Below are 16,913 nucleotides of genomic sequence, written 5' to 3' on the forward strand. Positions count from 1 at the left end.
TGTAGAAGATTAATGTTATGACGAAATTAATAAAAATATTGAAATTGTCTTAATGGGTTTTTATTGCTGATTATGTTGTAAGTAGTATCTTCAAGAAGTTACCTGACTACCTGTGATGTGGAATTGTAGATACGGTACCTATAAATCTCGTAAGTTAATTTTAGTTTATCAATAGGGGTGGTTAAAGTAGTCCATATGTTTTGTAATACACCCACTTGTTGATATAATATGTCTGCACAAGATCTTGGCTCACCAAGATCTTCACAATGTTAATTAGTCAAGAGTACCTATATAGATTCAGGTTGTCACAAGTATACATTGAAAAAACATTTCAATAGGTACAGCAAAAGTTAATATTACTGTATTTTGTGATATAAATGTCCCATAGGCATATATTTCTGAACAATTGTTATAATTTTAAAAATGACAAGAAAGGAGGGGAAAAAACGTTAAGTTCAAACATTCAAATAACATTAAAAAAAAATGAAAAATATACAGTAATTACTTTCTAACAGTTCTATACTGTAATTTAATTTAATTTAGGTTTAACCCTTTCCAATTGTTCCCCTTTTTCAATTAGATAAGATAGCTTTCAATTTCAGCATGGTCCATCTACATTGGCGTCTATGACAATTTGTAAGTATGGAGAGGGACTTGGTTAGTCATTCATTTTGTCTCTGATGCTTTTTAAAATGGGGAAAAGACGTGAAAATAACTTGAAGAAACAGAGTTTTTTTTTTTTTTTTTTTTTTTTTTGTGAAAAGTTCACGAATTGAAAGGTCAACTATTTGAGGGTTTTCACCAACAGTAACAAAAAAACTCTAAGAAAGAAGCTTGGATGGAATTGCGGGATTTTTCTGTATCAATTGGCTTGGTAACGAGTGATAAAGATTATATTTATGTACGTAACGCAACATGGTCAAACATGAGAACCAGAACTGTGTTAAGTACGTAATATTTTTCTTTGTCTACAATTGTATTTTAGTCTGTTTTAATTTAATTCCATGCATGTCTGATACACAATGATATTGTCCACCACTACCCAACCAATGCAGAGCAATTTGTAGCTGTTGCTGAAAAGTTAACGATTTATTCCTTTCTGTGGGATGTTGTAACAAGTTATCAATGCTTTGAAGGACATATTCAAATGTTTCAAAATTTAAGCGAAACCTTTCATTATATTCGTAACTTTCTTGCATGGTTGTAGGATATTCGTTGTCTAAAATTTCTTGGACGTCTGACAAACACTCCCTCTTCATCACTATTCGTGTCAGAATTATCCATTTCAAATGTTTTCACGGTTTTATCTTCAAAATCTAACCCTACATTGGCATTTACTTTTTACAAATTATTAAACTATTACTTAAAATACAGTCATGGAACTAACGTTCATATTATTAATAAATTTAATTATCTTTGCTGCTTTATGAAACACTTTAGTAATTTTATTATTTATTTTAGTAATTTTAGTAATATTATGAGCGTTTACAGTAATAAATAATATTATTAACTATTACTTTTATGAAACAGAACAGTAATAATATTACTTAATGCTATTACCATTTTAGTAATGGTATTAAATTATTACCTTTATGAAATAGGGCCCTGGCCTTAAAAAATACTAGTAATGAGTCCTATAGTTCCAGAACGTCTTATCCACTTTATATATATATATATTTTTTTTTTTTCACAAATCAAGAAAAACATTTTCCCCATTTTTATGATAAAATGAGAATTTTATTACCGGTACCCTTTAAAATAAATATGTTATAGTACCTATATTGATCAGGAATAGAAGCTCAGTAGGTTACTTTGTTCTGTAAGGTTTTCATTTAAATTTTAAAATTGGAGAAGGCAAGTTTTAAAACTATACTTAGGAGAAGGCAAGTTTTGGAAACAACATAGTTGAATAAGGCATGGTTTGGAAAAACACAAAAATTTTCACAATGTAAATTAAATTTTGTATTAAGTTACAAGACTTCATCTCACTTTGAGAGATGAACAGAGGTTAAGGGTGTTTGAGAAAAGGTGCTTAGGAAAACATTTGAGGCTAAGAGGGATGAAGTTATAAGAGAATGGAGAAAGTTACATAATGCAGAACTGCACGCATTGTATTCTTCTCCTGACATAATTAGGAACATTAAATCCAGACGTTTGAGATGGGCAGGGCATGTAGCACATATGGGCGAATCCAGAAATGCATATAGAATGTTAAAGTCCATGAGCATTTACTTGAGACTGTTATATCACAGTCTACTATATACAGTCACGAAGCTTGAGTTTTGAGGGTGCTAGAAACAATAGACTTTGACGGTTCTATTTTGCATTGCCTGTAATGAGGCGATATTAGCGATCCTAGTGGTGAGCAACTATCTAATGTTTGCATATTTACTACGTATTGAGCTTCGCGACTGTATATACTAGACTGTGGTTATATTATACCTGCTTCGTTTGAAGGTAGGGTAGTAGTGGAGGTGGGGGTGGAGGTTGTCCTTTGAATAACAGACTCTCGCGTCAAGTGCATTCCACAGCAGTGGTTTGTAGCTTTTTTTATAGCATCAATGTCGGACGGTGATTGAGGAATTTACTTGAGGCTCAGATCCTCTTCAGCAACAGCAGTCGAGTTTTCAGAGGGGTAGGTGCGAGTATATCAGTGTCGGTCCAGTATTGCGAATTGTAATAATTGAGTTTTCTTTGCGTTTTCCACGTTCAGGTAATTATTATTATAGTACTGTGTTGTGCTAGTGTGATTTTCCTGTTTCGTTTTCAGTGTTAAAAATCGTCATTTAGAAATGTTTCAGAACATAGACATATTTAACCTATTGCCATAGGCCCATTTATTAATATTTGTTTTGGTTGTCATTATTCTCCAAACGGGTGTTGGAACAAAAGGGAAAGCTTTGCAGTCGGACGGTAGAGAAATTATAATAAATATTCACAAGTTTTGCACCGACGAGTTTGATGCTTAAAAAATTGAAAACCTACAATATCAGTTGCTGACGTCATGAAGAGAACTACAACTGCGACTGGAATATCCCGCGCAAGTGTACACAGAATTTTAAATGAAAAGAAAAATACAGAACGCACAGGAACCAAAATTAGAACTCCTGGCAAAAAAGGCCTAACACTACACCAAGAAAAACCAAAATAGATTCGTTTGCAGCAGCTGCCATTAAAAAGAACAATTTATTCTTTAGGCTATATAAAACAAGTTTCGTTCCCAGCAGTAGCGGTCCGCGGTTATAAAGGTTGGCAGTTCTGCATGAAAAATAGTGTATTTAGCAAAGGCATGCTGTTTATTGCATCTAAATCGGATAACGCGTGTAATTACAGCTCCTTCTCGAAGTTGACTGTGCACCCGAAATTGTACTCCAACAATTCGCGCATCCTACCCATCCCGTGCGCTACACCTCTCCCACATGGCACAACCAATTACGTTTTGGAGATGTGCCCCACACATTGATACCTGAATGAACAACCATAAGGAACTTTCTATCGTTCGAACGCTTTTAACTCCTACCGAATTTCTTTACGTCAACTTTTCTAGCCTTTACCCGTACCGGCAGACGGAATTATAAAACAGAGCTGGAAGTTCCTACAGATTTGCAATAAAGTATCGTAACTTGACCAGTTTGTGAACATGTTTGTTGCATTATTCAATTTAATTCTTTGGCAAGAAATGAGCTGTGGGACACAATACAAATTCTCCGTGTTTCCCACTCATTACGTTAGCCCCGCCATAAACCAGCACAATTAATTCATGTTGTTCAATTATGACTGAATTTCCGTCAAACCTATATTCCATTAAGATAGTTTGCATCAAACTTTCAGCGTCATGTTTTGGTGGCAATGAAGAGAAATTTCCAATAATTTTATTGTTATCCAGCAATTAATTTTGAATTGTTTTCGTAGTTTCTTTGAATTGTGACGACCCCTATAGGCTAAATGATCTTTGAAAGTTTAATCTAAATGTGGAGTAAAATCAGTCAAACCCCGAAATATACCGCGGTTTGTTGAATCTTCGGATTCAGCAAGTCCTCGCATCGCTAATTCAAATGCGGCACAGAATTTCACACAGTTAATTATTTTTGATAGACCATATCTCTGTTTAGAAACATTTTCTTCTTGTTTCTGAATGTTAATCAAATACGCAGAATCAAGCTGTGTTAGGATATTTTAATATCGCTAGCAGTGACAAATCTGTTTGACTTGAAATGAGTTTTCGAATTTTCATGCTCTTACAGTTTTTAAGTCAAATTAATTAAATCTTTCACTCCGGTCTTTGTCCATGTATTTTCTCCTCTAAACAGAAGACACGGGTGGGGGAGAAAGCGTTTTCATGAGCGCGGCAAAAAACCAATCGTTTCCATTACACATTTCGGTATTAAAATGACTAGTAGGCTACATGATTTCCTCGACTTTTTCCAGAAATTTCAATATTTAAATTTGGTGTAGGATGTCCTAATTTCTTAAGTTAACGTGGAATTTCTCTTTTAATTTCGAAAAGGGTTGGTCGATTAGATTTTCATTTCATTCATTTTTAATATAAAATATTTCCTCAGACACACTGACTAATCACATCACACCACCCACAGTACTATAACACACTGGAACCGTAATGATATACAGTAGTCTAGAAGCCTGTGTTCTAACGCAGGTCATAAAGAGATGAGGGTGTTGACGGTTTTTTTTTTTTGTATATTCGAACAGATCTGCTTCGGTTGCAGCTCCAATGCAGTCTTATGGGGCAGTGAACAAAACCTGTTTCCTGCTGCCGACTACCCTGCGTTGAGCTCCAGGAACTGCCGATCACAGATCCGAAAAGTACACTACAGTTAAAATTCTCCAGCAGTTCAAGGCTGCTACAGACAGTAAAATCTCGAATCGAAGAAGAATGAATTGGAAAAATAAATGAGACAATAAACTAGATTACATAAAAGCGAATCCAGAAATGCATATAGAGTGTTTGTTGGGAGACCGGAGGGAAAAAGACCTTTAGGGAGGCCGAGACGTAGATGGGAGGATAATATTAAAATGGATTTGAGGGAGGTGGGGTGTGATGATAGAGACTGGATTAATCTTGCACAGGATAGGAACCGATGGCGGGCTTATGTGAGGGCGGCAATGAACCTTCGGGTTCCTTAAAAGCCATTTGTAAGTAAGTAAGTAACATAAAAGCACGTTTTACATTTTTAATTTTACAGGTCCATTTAAATGGCGGTTCTGCAGCTCTGCAGTTCTTATTGTAGAGCCGCCACTGGTTCCCAGTTTACCCGACATACACAAAGCTCTGCGGGAGGCTAAATTACTTGAGGGCAGCATATGGGTGGTACGACAGGTATTGAAAACTCTAAATTTTCGTTACGCCAAAAACATTCAGGGAAGAAATTTAATGGGAAAACCAGATTTTGTTGTCAAGAGATTTTATTTCTTACGGAAAATGCGGGAATTGAGGGAAAGTGGCCGACCAATCGTTTATATAGACGAAACTTGGCTGAACGTGAAATACTACAGCAAAGGTATGGCCACAAGAGAAATCCGACGGCGAAGTTGATCCACCTATGAATGTGCCCGCAGGTAAAGGACAAAGATTTATCATCGTACATGCAGGCTATTCTGAGGGATTTATTCCAGACGCCCTCCTGTGTTTCCAATCAAAATCAACGAAGGACTACCGTGAGGAGATGGACGCTTATGTTTTTAAAGGTGGGTTTGTAAACAAGCTTCTACCAAATATTCCCCAACATCGCGTAATTGTAATGGACAACGCGTCCTAACATTCGGTGGAACTAAATAAGGCTTCTATATCGTCGACTCTAAAAGGAGACATGCAGAAATGGTTACCGTACGGCAGCCGTGGTGAGAATGTGACTGGCAAGACATTGTGGCTCGCAATGATAGCTATGCATTTCTCTTGCTTCTAACCTCCCCAACCCCCACCCTCTCACTCACTGGAGTCAAACTTCGTTCCATTTGTATTTGTCTCTGACCTGCGAGTGGCATATGTCTCTCTTGAAACCATGTACCTCTACAAAAACGAAAGTTTCAAGTAGAATGGGAGTTCGCATTTTTTTTTTTTTTTTTGCTGTCAATATGCTGAGAATATTAAATGTATGATTTGTTCACAAGTACAGTATTACGAGGAAAACGGTTGTATAACACAAAACGGCATTATACTACATGTTACTCATGAAACATTAAATGTTTGTGTTATTATTATTATTATTATTATTATCATCATCATCATCATCATCATCATCATCATCATCATCTCTGTACGTCGACCCTTTTTCAGCAGATGTACGAATAATGCGGTTAGCTCTTCAATTTGAACTCACTGATTTACTATGTGATGTCAAATGAAAGCTGGATGTAAGGACTTGACAAATGTTGAACTTTCACATCTTTGCCAAAAAATAAATATCCTAAGCTTCGTTCTTTCGCTTGCTCTGTTGAAGCCATGTTCGCTACAACTTACGTTTGTGAAAAATTATTTTCAACAATGAAAATAGTAAAAAACAAATTTAGATCACAACTGACAGACAAATACCTTCGTGATCAACTACGACTGGCAGTAAGTGACATAATTTCTGATTTTGAAACTTTGTCGCAGAGACATTCTGAAGACAATTAATTTTAGGTTGTGATATTTTTCATTTATTGTTCATTTCTTTCTTCGTTACACGTACTAAACATTAGTTTGTAGCCTTGTACGGTATAAAATTATATTTAAGTGCTTGACGTAAGGAAAATGGAAATCCGTTAATAAGTCAGACAGTTGCTTCACTTCCCCTTCGGGTGTCCGCATCCCTCCATAGGTGCTATGCACGTTGCAGGTTACAAGTGGCTCGGCGCACAATTACATTTTCGCCACGGCTGCCGAACGGGAAAAGAATATTGAATATGACCCACGAGCCACGAAAATAGTGCTATATGACATTATAAAATTAAAAAAAGATGGTTTTAGAAATATGAAATCGATATAATCGCGGATTTAGAAGGACATACCGCCGTCTTCCACTGCAATTTCAACGCGATTGAATTAATTTGGGCACAAGTAAAGAACGATGTCGCAAAACACAATTTAACATTCAAGTACAGTGACGTAAAACGTTTGTTTTAAAACTCTTTATCGAAAGTGACTCCAGAAAAATTGAAAAATGGCGTGTGAACATGTAAAACAGGAGGTACAGTTTTATTGGAAAAAAGACGATTTGGACGAAGTGATGGATCAATTTGTTATCGACCTACAAGAAACGGATAACGAAAATGAAGGATGTGAACAGTTCCATGCTGATTCTCTCCTGGACATGGAAGGGATTACACCAATCCCGTCGACCCCGTAACCAGCCCCTGTGCGAGAGAGAGAGGTAAGTTGGCCCACAGTGTTGGCCTACATGTTACATCTCTGTCTAAAATCTTGTCTCAAGCTATTTCTCGTATACTTATAGTTGGGAGGCCGGAAGGAAAAATACCTTTGGGGAGGCCGAGACGTAGATTTGAGGACAACATTAAAATGGATTTGAGGGAGGTGGTATAGTTGCCTCGTTTAATTATTAGGCAGCGGCATTCCTTTTAAGATTTGTAGGTCTTTATTGCATGCACCGAAAATAAAATAAAAATGCGACGTCGTCACGTCTTGTTTGTTGCTGCTATATATTAATATAACATGGATATGGGCTAGGCTTAATTGCTCAAAGCATGAGTTAATTTGAAGATTATATTATTTAGATTTATTTTAAATTAATTATTTAAAGAAATAATTAAATAGAATAAATGAATAATAAAATAAAGTAATATAAGTAAAAATTATGTAATTTTATTTTAAATGTAAATAATTAATTAAAATAGGCGTACTTACTTTTTAATATCTATTCATCATCCATGTCACTGTCTCTTAAATCCACAATGAAATGTTCCCCATCTCCTGTTGTGTCTTGTATCCAGTACCGTTCTCCGACCTTGATTGTGTGGTCAACACAGGACCAGAGGTTAGAATTTATGTTTTCAACTCCTCTTAAATGCTCACACACACTAGCACTGAGGGTTGGGGTTGTATTGTTTTTCCTCACATGGGACTTTGGCGAGCCCATACTAGCTCTATCGGGTTAAGAACACAATGATAAGGGGGGAGATGAAGAACTTCATGTCCATAAGAGGTAGCTAATTCGTCCACTATGTATGTTTTATTAATATTGGCTTTCCTAATTGTTTGCATCATGGCTGCTTAGGAATGGGATGAGGCACTGGAATTTTGTGATATTGCATAAAATTTATGATGTCTTTTACAGATTATCTAAGAGTGGGAAATTTGATAGCTTGCCTGGAGTGATAACTCGCATTATCCATAACAATAACACATTTTTTGTCTCTTGGTAAATTTTGGAGTAATCTAGTTTTGAACCAATTTTCGAAAACTTCACCTGTCATTTCATCGTGACTATCCGCTTTAGAATCTTGTATGTTTCTTGCAGATAAATAAAGACAATTGGGAAGCCATCCCTCTCTTCCCCCAGAATGAAGCACCATGATATGCTTCTCTCTTGAAGATGGAGATTTCAAAATACAATTGCATGTGCCATCATCCCATCCTTTCCGAACAACATCGTGCGTATCGTACCATGTTTCATCAAGAAATACAATTTGGGATCCTTCAGACCGCAGTTCATTTAGGCGTTGCAAATAATTATAACGCCATGCCACAATTCTTGCGGATTCCATAATAGCTTGTTTCCTTTTCAGGATACGAAAACGAAACCCAAGTTTTTTAACCAATTCTCTTAAGGTTGTTTCTCCATAAGGAAAACCGGAAAGTTTGACTTTTTGTAATAATTCTTTTACTGTTAAGGATTGGCCCTTATTGTAAGAACTATATATTTCACGGCAAATGTAATCACACATAAAACCATCTACTTTATTAAATTTTGTGACTTTGTGTCCACGCTTTTTAGGTGTCTTAGGTCCCTTTTTTATAATTTTACTTACAGTATTTCTATTTAATTTAAGAATTTTAGATGTCTCCGAAATTTTTCCTTGACCTAAATTGTTTTTCAGAACATACGTGTGAGCATTGCACACAAACGTTTGACACTGCTTACATAATTTTGGTCTAGCTTTTGAATTTGAATTGTTATTTAACTCTGATATATTATTATTATTATTATTATTATTATTATTATTATTATTATTACCATCGTCATTATTGCCGTTCATGGGTATCGGTTCCGACACTTCACTCGCTTCCCACGGCCTCCACATTTTTATTATACACTGAACTGTAATATAATTAATTTTCACTGTGAACTAGAACAAGACACACTGCTAAAATTTGCAACTCCGGTTTATACACTCCGCGTGGAGTATTGGAGCGGCCTTCAAAAGACTTGACAACGACAATGGACAGCGCGACAATAATTAAAATTATTGAAACTACAACGCTTCCGTCCGCTTTGACACCGCTAGTCTAATAATTGAACGTGGCTACTATATATGATTGTAGAGACTGGATTAATCTTTCTCAGGATAGGGACCGATGGCAGGCCTATGTGAGGGCGGCAATGAACCTCCAGGTTCCTTAAAAGCCATAAGTACCGGTACATATTACAAGACTTCAAATCAAAAGTTAGGCCTATAAATTGTTAATGAAGTAGTTTGAGGTCAATGATAAATAAATAAAACTGACAACTTACTACAAAAATTCAAAATACTCTCATAATGCAAAAGTTTTCAAATGTTCTTAAGCACACTGAACTGATCCAGAGTCTGGTTCACCACAACAGTCAACATCTGATTCAACATTCTGGGCATCATCAGGAGGTTCATGTAGAAAGATAATCCAGCCTGATTTTTCCATCTATCGCCGAAATATTTTGTTAGAAGGTTATTAACATCATTTAATTTTGTTTCTTTAATGATGTTCCCTCTGCGAATAACTTGACACCCAATATCAAAAATGTTGTGCCTCTTTTTGTCAACACTTCTAAAATTACACGAGTCTGTTCTACAGAATGAGGCAGCGAAAAGTTACCGCACTATGCAGGGGACGTTGAGGAACAGATTGCCCGCAATCCATTGCTCGACTCACCTGTAAGCTGTAGCAGCGCGAGTGGGCATTCTGTTTCATTACAGTAGGCTAAAATTCCCGAGGATGGAGTGCACGGACAGTGGGAAGCGTACGGAGTGTTTAGTTGACGAGTGGAGTGTTTGTTATGCGCACGTTATTACTTATTAGGCCTACGTACTGTAGTGTTGTATTACTACACTTGTTATTGAACATTATTTATGTTCGCTGTCCGTATGGTGGTATAATATTGCACAACACATATTTCTAGTGGAGACATTAAGAAGAAATCGTATGACAGTACTGTTCGCAAGTTTCTACGTCGGTTTTGTGTCGCTGCAATGCCTTCGAGACAATACCTACTGTAGGCTACATAACCAAGTTACCGGTATTCAGAAAATGGCGAAAAACTGAGTCTGTTTTAAACAAAAGGAGAGAACTACAGAAGAGGGTATTAACATAGAAGAAGCTTGCAGATATTCAAACAAGAATTGAAACCAGCCCGAGGAAATCTTCACGCCGATTGGCGCAGAAGTGTGATATCTCACAAAGATCGGCGTTATAGGGACTGAAAATGCTACACTTTCATTCTTACAAAGTATCAGTGTTTCATCAGTTAAGGTATGCATCGACCCCTAGAATGACAATTTTTCTTAAAAAAAAAAAAATATATATATATATATATATATATATATAATATGAGACAAATATATATATATATATATATATATATATATATATATATATTTGTCTCATATTATAGCTTGATTCTTCTAGTCTTTACACAAATATAACATGGTCAGATTTTCCCACTACTGATGAACGAAAGCCACCAGCGTGGCTCAGTCGGTTAAGGCGTTTGCCTGTCGGTCTGAAGTTGCGCTTGGGCGCGGGCTCGATTCCCACTTGGGCTGATTACCTGGTTGGATTTTTTCCGAGGTTTTCCCCAACCGTAAGGTGAATGCTGGGTAATCTATGGTGAATCCTCTGCCTCATCTCGCCAAATACCATCTCGCTATCACCTATCTCATCGACGCTAAATAATCTAGTAGTTGATACAGCGTCGTTAAATAACCAACTAAAACAAAATTGATGGACGAAATTTAATTTTTTCATATTCCATGCACAGCTGCTTGCGCCAAGAAGTGGGTTAAATCTATTAATTTACGAAAGGCTTACAGACCCCAGCATGCTGAACAGGTGTTTGCATGACAAGACTCAATGCAAACAAGTCTTTCAATGGTTTGATTTGGAGACGTTGCTTCAAAGAAACGTATGTAGATTGTACAACCCTGAAACTTGGGGTCATGGATGCTATATGCCACTTCAATTGTGGTAACGGAGTTGAATTGGACATATTCCGGAAAATGAGCATAACCCCAGGAAAATACACAATGGCTGTGTGAATGCTCCAGACGAGACTCGAACCCTAAAGGCCAACATACAGTGCACTCCTGAGCAACAGCAGCGAAGACGGTACTGAAGGGCTGCAAAAAATTGACCTCATGACGCAAGAGGAGAGCTTCACCTATGTTGCAGGAGGGTTTTAGGAGCATAAAAGTAAGTTCTTTGTTATCTAGCTTGAACTTAAACTTTGACTTCATTTTTACCCTATTTCAGTCTTTGAGCGAGTGAAAAGTAGGCTTAGAATTGAGCTATCGATTTCATTCAAACACAAAATTGAAGCTTAGGCATAGAGCTATGTTGGAATCTAAAATCAACTAATTTAGTTCAAAACAAAAGCATTGTCTCCCTATAAATAAAAATAAAAATAACTTTGAAAAATAACGTTGAAATTTAACACAGGAAAGTCTTACCATACATATTCCGAAGTGATACAGTGTTAAAAGTTGTGTAATCAAGATGTATAAAAATAACTTTTTTACATGCAAATCAAGATTTCAGGTATAACTCCCTGTAAAGTTGATTTGAATAATTTCGAGGGAAAAATTGTTCCGGGGCCAGGCATTGAACCTGGGACCTTTGGTTTAACGTACCAATGCTCTCCCATCTGAGCTACCCGGGAACTCTACCCGACACTGATCCAATTTTTCCCTCATATATCCACAGACCTCAAAGTGGGCTGACAACCGTCAAGCAACCAACTTCGAGTGCACACTAACTCTGTGTGACTTAAATTGTGGTTTACTGTTCACGAACAGTGACGTGTATTATGCAAATCAAGATTTCAGGTATAACTCCCTGTAAAGTTGATTTGAATAATTTCGAGGGAAAAATTGTTCCGGGGCCGGGCATCGAACCCGGGACCTTTGGTTTAACGTACCAACGCTCTCCCAACTGAGCTACCCGGGAACTCTACCCGACACCGATCCAATTTTTCCCTCATATATCCACAGACCTCAAAGTGGGCTGACAACCGTCAAGCAACCAACTTCGAGTGCACACTAACTCCGTGTGACTTAAATTGTGGTTTTCTGCTGTAAAGTTGAGTTATACCTGAAATTTCAGTTGGTAGAGCGCCTGACCGGAGTACAGGAAGTCGCAGGTTCGAATCCCGCTCGAGGTTGTGAAGTTTTTCTTTCATACCATGGCATGATTGTGACTATATAAGTATTTAAATATTCATTAATATGTCACATCAACGGACGTATATACGTCATCCAACATCGTAAGATGAAGTTTACATTTACAATGTTTCTTCCCACCCATAAGCAGTGCTGACTAGATCAGACGCTATGGACAGTACTCTATAACAGAGTCGCCAGTATGAGAGGAGAATTTCAAGCCTTTGACGTGAAACGAACTCGATAGCTCAGTTGGTAGAGCGCCTGACCTGAGTACAGGAAGTCGCAGGTTCGAATCCCGCTCGAGGTTGTGAAGTTTTTCTTTCAAACATTAAAATATACATTGAATATATTTTATCTTTCCACGCTCTGATGTGGACAACTATGCTGTGCACTGTTGCTTCCACTCTATCTCTGTGAGCATGGAAAAATAAAATGTATGTACTACCTATATAAAATAAGTAGCTGAGGACATACTTCATTGCTAGTCTCCTTTCGGACCTTGAAAATTATCGTAGGTTTAAGATATTGCTATCAACATAATTGAACGTTAAGTTTGAGTACCAGTTACTGATATGTGTGTGTGTGTATAGTAGGCTATATATATTTTCATTTTCCATGCTCCAGGATGTAGAGCGGAAGCTGCAGTGTACAGCACACATGCGAGCTGCGAGCGTGGAAAAATAAAATGTATGCACTCATGGGCTAATTGTCAGAGCTTCTGACTATAGTTCACGAGATCCCGGGTTCGATTTCCGATTAGAACACAGGAATTTTTCCTTAAATGCAAATGTTCTTGCGTTTGTTCATGGTTTGGAAATTAGGTTAGGCTTAGGTTTAAGATCTCTCCTGACACTTCATAATCATTCTATCAAAATATCATCGTGGCAGCATAACTCTGCCTTCCAGGCACCTTAACGTCAGAAGTGGGTTACAAATAAACCATTGCCAGGAAAGACCAGAAATGACAAATGACAAACCAGAAGAGACCGTACATAAATTGAAACTTAAAAAAAAGACATGTATCTCTGGGGAAGAAGACCTCTGATGGTTATTCAGGAAGGTCCACCCTATAGAGGCGCTGAAAGCCAATCATATGTTGATGAATTAATATTAATAGAGAAATACGACGAATTTGAAAGTAATAATCATAAAGTAAACCACGTAGAAATATTAGTTCAGATCATAATTTATAGTAGTGAAAGATTACTCTTTTAATGTATGAAATCCATTAAACCTCTTGACAGGTTTCCGTATGTGAAATGACAAGCATCACAGTCTACCCTCACATTAAGAGTTCTTTTGAAAATGGACTTCATCACTTAGAGCAGACATGCCTCATTTATTATTCATTGCGACTCTAAGCACACTTCGTATTGTTCAAATATTGAAAGTGGCTCACTGAGAATGCTAGTCAGCACAGACATGTCAGTTCCTAGCGATTTTTTCAACCATGAAGCTCCCTCTGTATTTGTCGCGTATCGTGATCACAGTTGCCTCAGTTAGTGGTGCATCAACTTTTCAAATTCAAAATGCCGTTACTGCATTTGTGAAAGATTTAGTACGTTTACAACAATGGCATCATCTAGTTCTTGTACACTGTCCAGGTTAGTTTAAAAAAAAAACGCTACATGGTGCAAAATCATAGTTATTACATTTAATCTGAATTCTAGATGTAGAAATGATAGGTCGTTTAGAAGAGATTGGACTTTTTCCGTTGCTAGTAATGAGTTAATGACATTTCCAAGATTAACTCTTATCTTCGTCTCTAGGTGAATGGAGAAGGCTATTCCACTCGTTGGGTTCGTTTTACAAACAGCTAAATCAGCGTGACTGACCAACGATTGTTAGGAGAGTACGATATTATTGTGGACAACGTATATGTAGCTAAAATGTTTTCTTTGGGCGGGGGGGGGGGGTTGCGGAGGAGGTTCCAACACAGAAGTTTTAGCCTTTTAGTTTCACCATTTCAATTACTCTCGTGGACAGGCCTATCTGTATTAATGTTGCTCGCATATCACTTTTGAAGAGTCTGTTTTCTCAGAGCAGCAAACCTTTCTTAAATTCACCACTGGCGAAGTTCTTAAGAGGCAATTGAAGCTTAGCCTACTACCCAAAAAATGTGAGTTATACCTAGTAACAGTAGACCTATAAGTTCGTAATAACGATGTATCATAATACTTGGTTGCACTCCGATTCTTCCATATATTAAGGTCGCTATTGGCAGTCATTCCAGTATGGAGAGTTCAGTGCAAGGCTTACGGCAGAAGCCTCTAAAGGCATGGCTACGACATAATAAGAGTACATATCAGCCAGAACCTCAATCAGAAGTGTTACTTAGCATAGCATCAGATATTTGGACCTGCATGGAGTAATAAATAATGTACAAGTAAAACGATTCTACCATTAAGTATAAGTTCTCTGATACTATTAATACCATAATATCAGCAGCTCCTTATTTATATAGTGCTACTCCCATGGCCCCAAAAAAATTTTGCGCCCTTCATCAAGTAACATATGCAAATATTGACATTTAGCAGTCAAATTGTAAAGAAAGTAACATGTAACAACAATTTAACGGTACTATTGTCTAAAGCAGGCATCTTTTTTGAAAATTTTGCCATCTCTACGAATTTTCTGTCCTGGGTCCAGACCTATGTAGTCCATGCATAAATACGGACCTGAATACCAGTGTATATTAGAAATAATAAATGTTCAATTTGTAATTTGTATATCGCTAACATGTTCATTACAATATGTGTGTATATTTATATAATTACCGGTAATCTAGTATTTTTCTTCCTATGTCGTAAGTGTAACTGTTTAATGCCTACGAGGAATTATCAATACTGTTCTTATTTTCCTGATGTAACTCGATTCTGAAGCCTACTGAGTCAAATTACATCAGGGAAATACGCATTATATTGATAACGCCATTTGTTTACTACTACTTAGTGCACACTGGATACTATTGCAAAGAATGTTTTTCGACGTATAGGTTACTTTTAAATTTAGTTTACATATCACCTGAATGTTCTGTATTGGTTTCAGAATGACACGATGAAATCCGTTTCGACAGAAGTCTACTTTATTTTAGAACACAGATATGAGTAATTGAATATTACTATTTGAGATAATTACCCTGTATTTAATCTACATTCATAACATCTTATTCTGAAGAAAAATATCGTTTCTTCGTCTTGCGAAGTTTTCTAACATCGAGAAACAATTGGATTCTCATACCGGATACGTTATTCAGTTGGCAACAATATTCAGAGTTTATTGACAAAATACCATAAAAGTTCACCTTTGCATAGACAGGCCTAAGTTGTTGAAAGGGGAAGAATTTTCAGAATTGCGAAAATTGAAGAAAACTGCAGCAGAACTCCAGAAATGTATGTCACTATGTACATGTTTCAGGTCAGAGGCACATGTGATATCTTTCAAATAATACGGTACTCATTACTTTGTACAGAGAACTCGAGAGAAGTAATCCAATTTCTCCAATTACAATATGGATTTCGGACAGACAGTGTCTTCGTCAGAAGATGACAAGTATCTACTTCTGAAATGCCTGTTGCATGATATTTAATTGCTGAATGATACGGTACTTCCATAAATAGCTTCTTCATGGCTAGATCAAGTTTATATTACTAAATGCTCATATTCAGAATTGGAATGTATTCATTCTGCCATTTACTACCAGGTATACATCTTCAAAAATTCAAATTTTTATTTGCAAAGTCTCGATTCTGCTTATGGTGTAAATATTCACATACTGGTACCATTCCCTCGACTAAAGATAATTAGGGACAGTAATTTTTGTACAAATGGCTGCTAAGTATAGCTACTAATTTGTGTCCGTGATACACTTTTCAAACGATGCAGAAGGTGAAACAACTGGCTAATTGATAAGTTAGAATACTGTCTACTATTTCATTTCATTCAGTGTTCTGACCAAGGGCAGGTCTTTCACTGCAAACCCAGCTTTCTCCAATCTTTCCTATTTTCTACCTTCCTCATATGATCCATATATCTTAATGTCGTCTATCATTTGATATATTCTTCTGCTACGAACTCTTTTCCCACTCAACATTCCTTCCAGTGCATCCTTCAGTAGGCAGTTTCTTCTCAGCCAGTGACCCAACCAATTCCTTTTCCTGTTCCTGATCAGTTTCAGCACCATTCTTTCTTCACCCACTCTTTCCCACACAGCTTCCTTCATTTCTTATTCTGTCTGTCCAGTTCACACATTCCATTCTTCTCTGTATCCACATTTCAAATCTTCTATTCACTTCTCTTCACTTCGTCGTAATGTCCATGTTTCT

At 36.8% G+C, this 16,913-nt stretch overlaps 1 protein-coding gene across 2 annotated transcripts in view; it reads left to right on the top strand.

The window, feature by feature from the left end:
* Positions 1-2,477: 2,477 nt before the first annotated feature.
* LOC138706294 (uncharacterized) overlaps positions 2,478-16,913 on the top strand; it is a 62,336-nt gene continuing 47,900 nt past the window's right edge. The window contains exon 1 of one of the 2 annotated variants that reach the window (XM_069835407.1): positions 2,478-2,635. The gene's annotated coding sequence lies outside the window, so the exon portion shown is untranslated. Of the gene's footprint in view, positions 2,636-6,329; positions 7,371-16,913 lie in introns of those variants that run through there. The other variant, XM_069835406.1, reaches the window with a different exon arrangement.

Source organism: Periplaneta americana, chromosome 9, assembly GCF_040183065.1.
Source record: "Periplaneta americana isolate PAMFEO1 chromosome 9, P.americana_PAMFEO1_priV1, whole genome shotgun sequence".
Lineage (NCBI taxonomy): Eukaryota > Metazoa > Arthropoda > Insecta > Blattodea > Blattidae > Periplaneta > Periplaneta americana.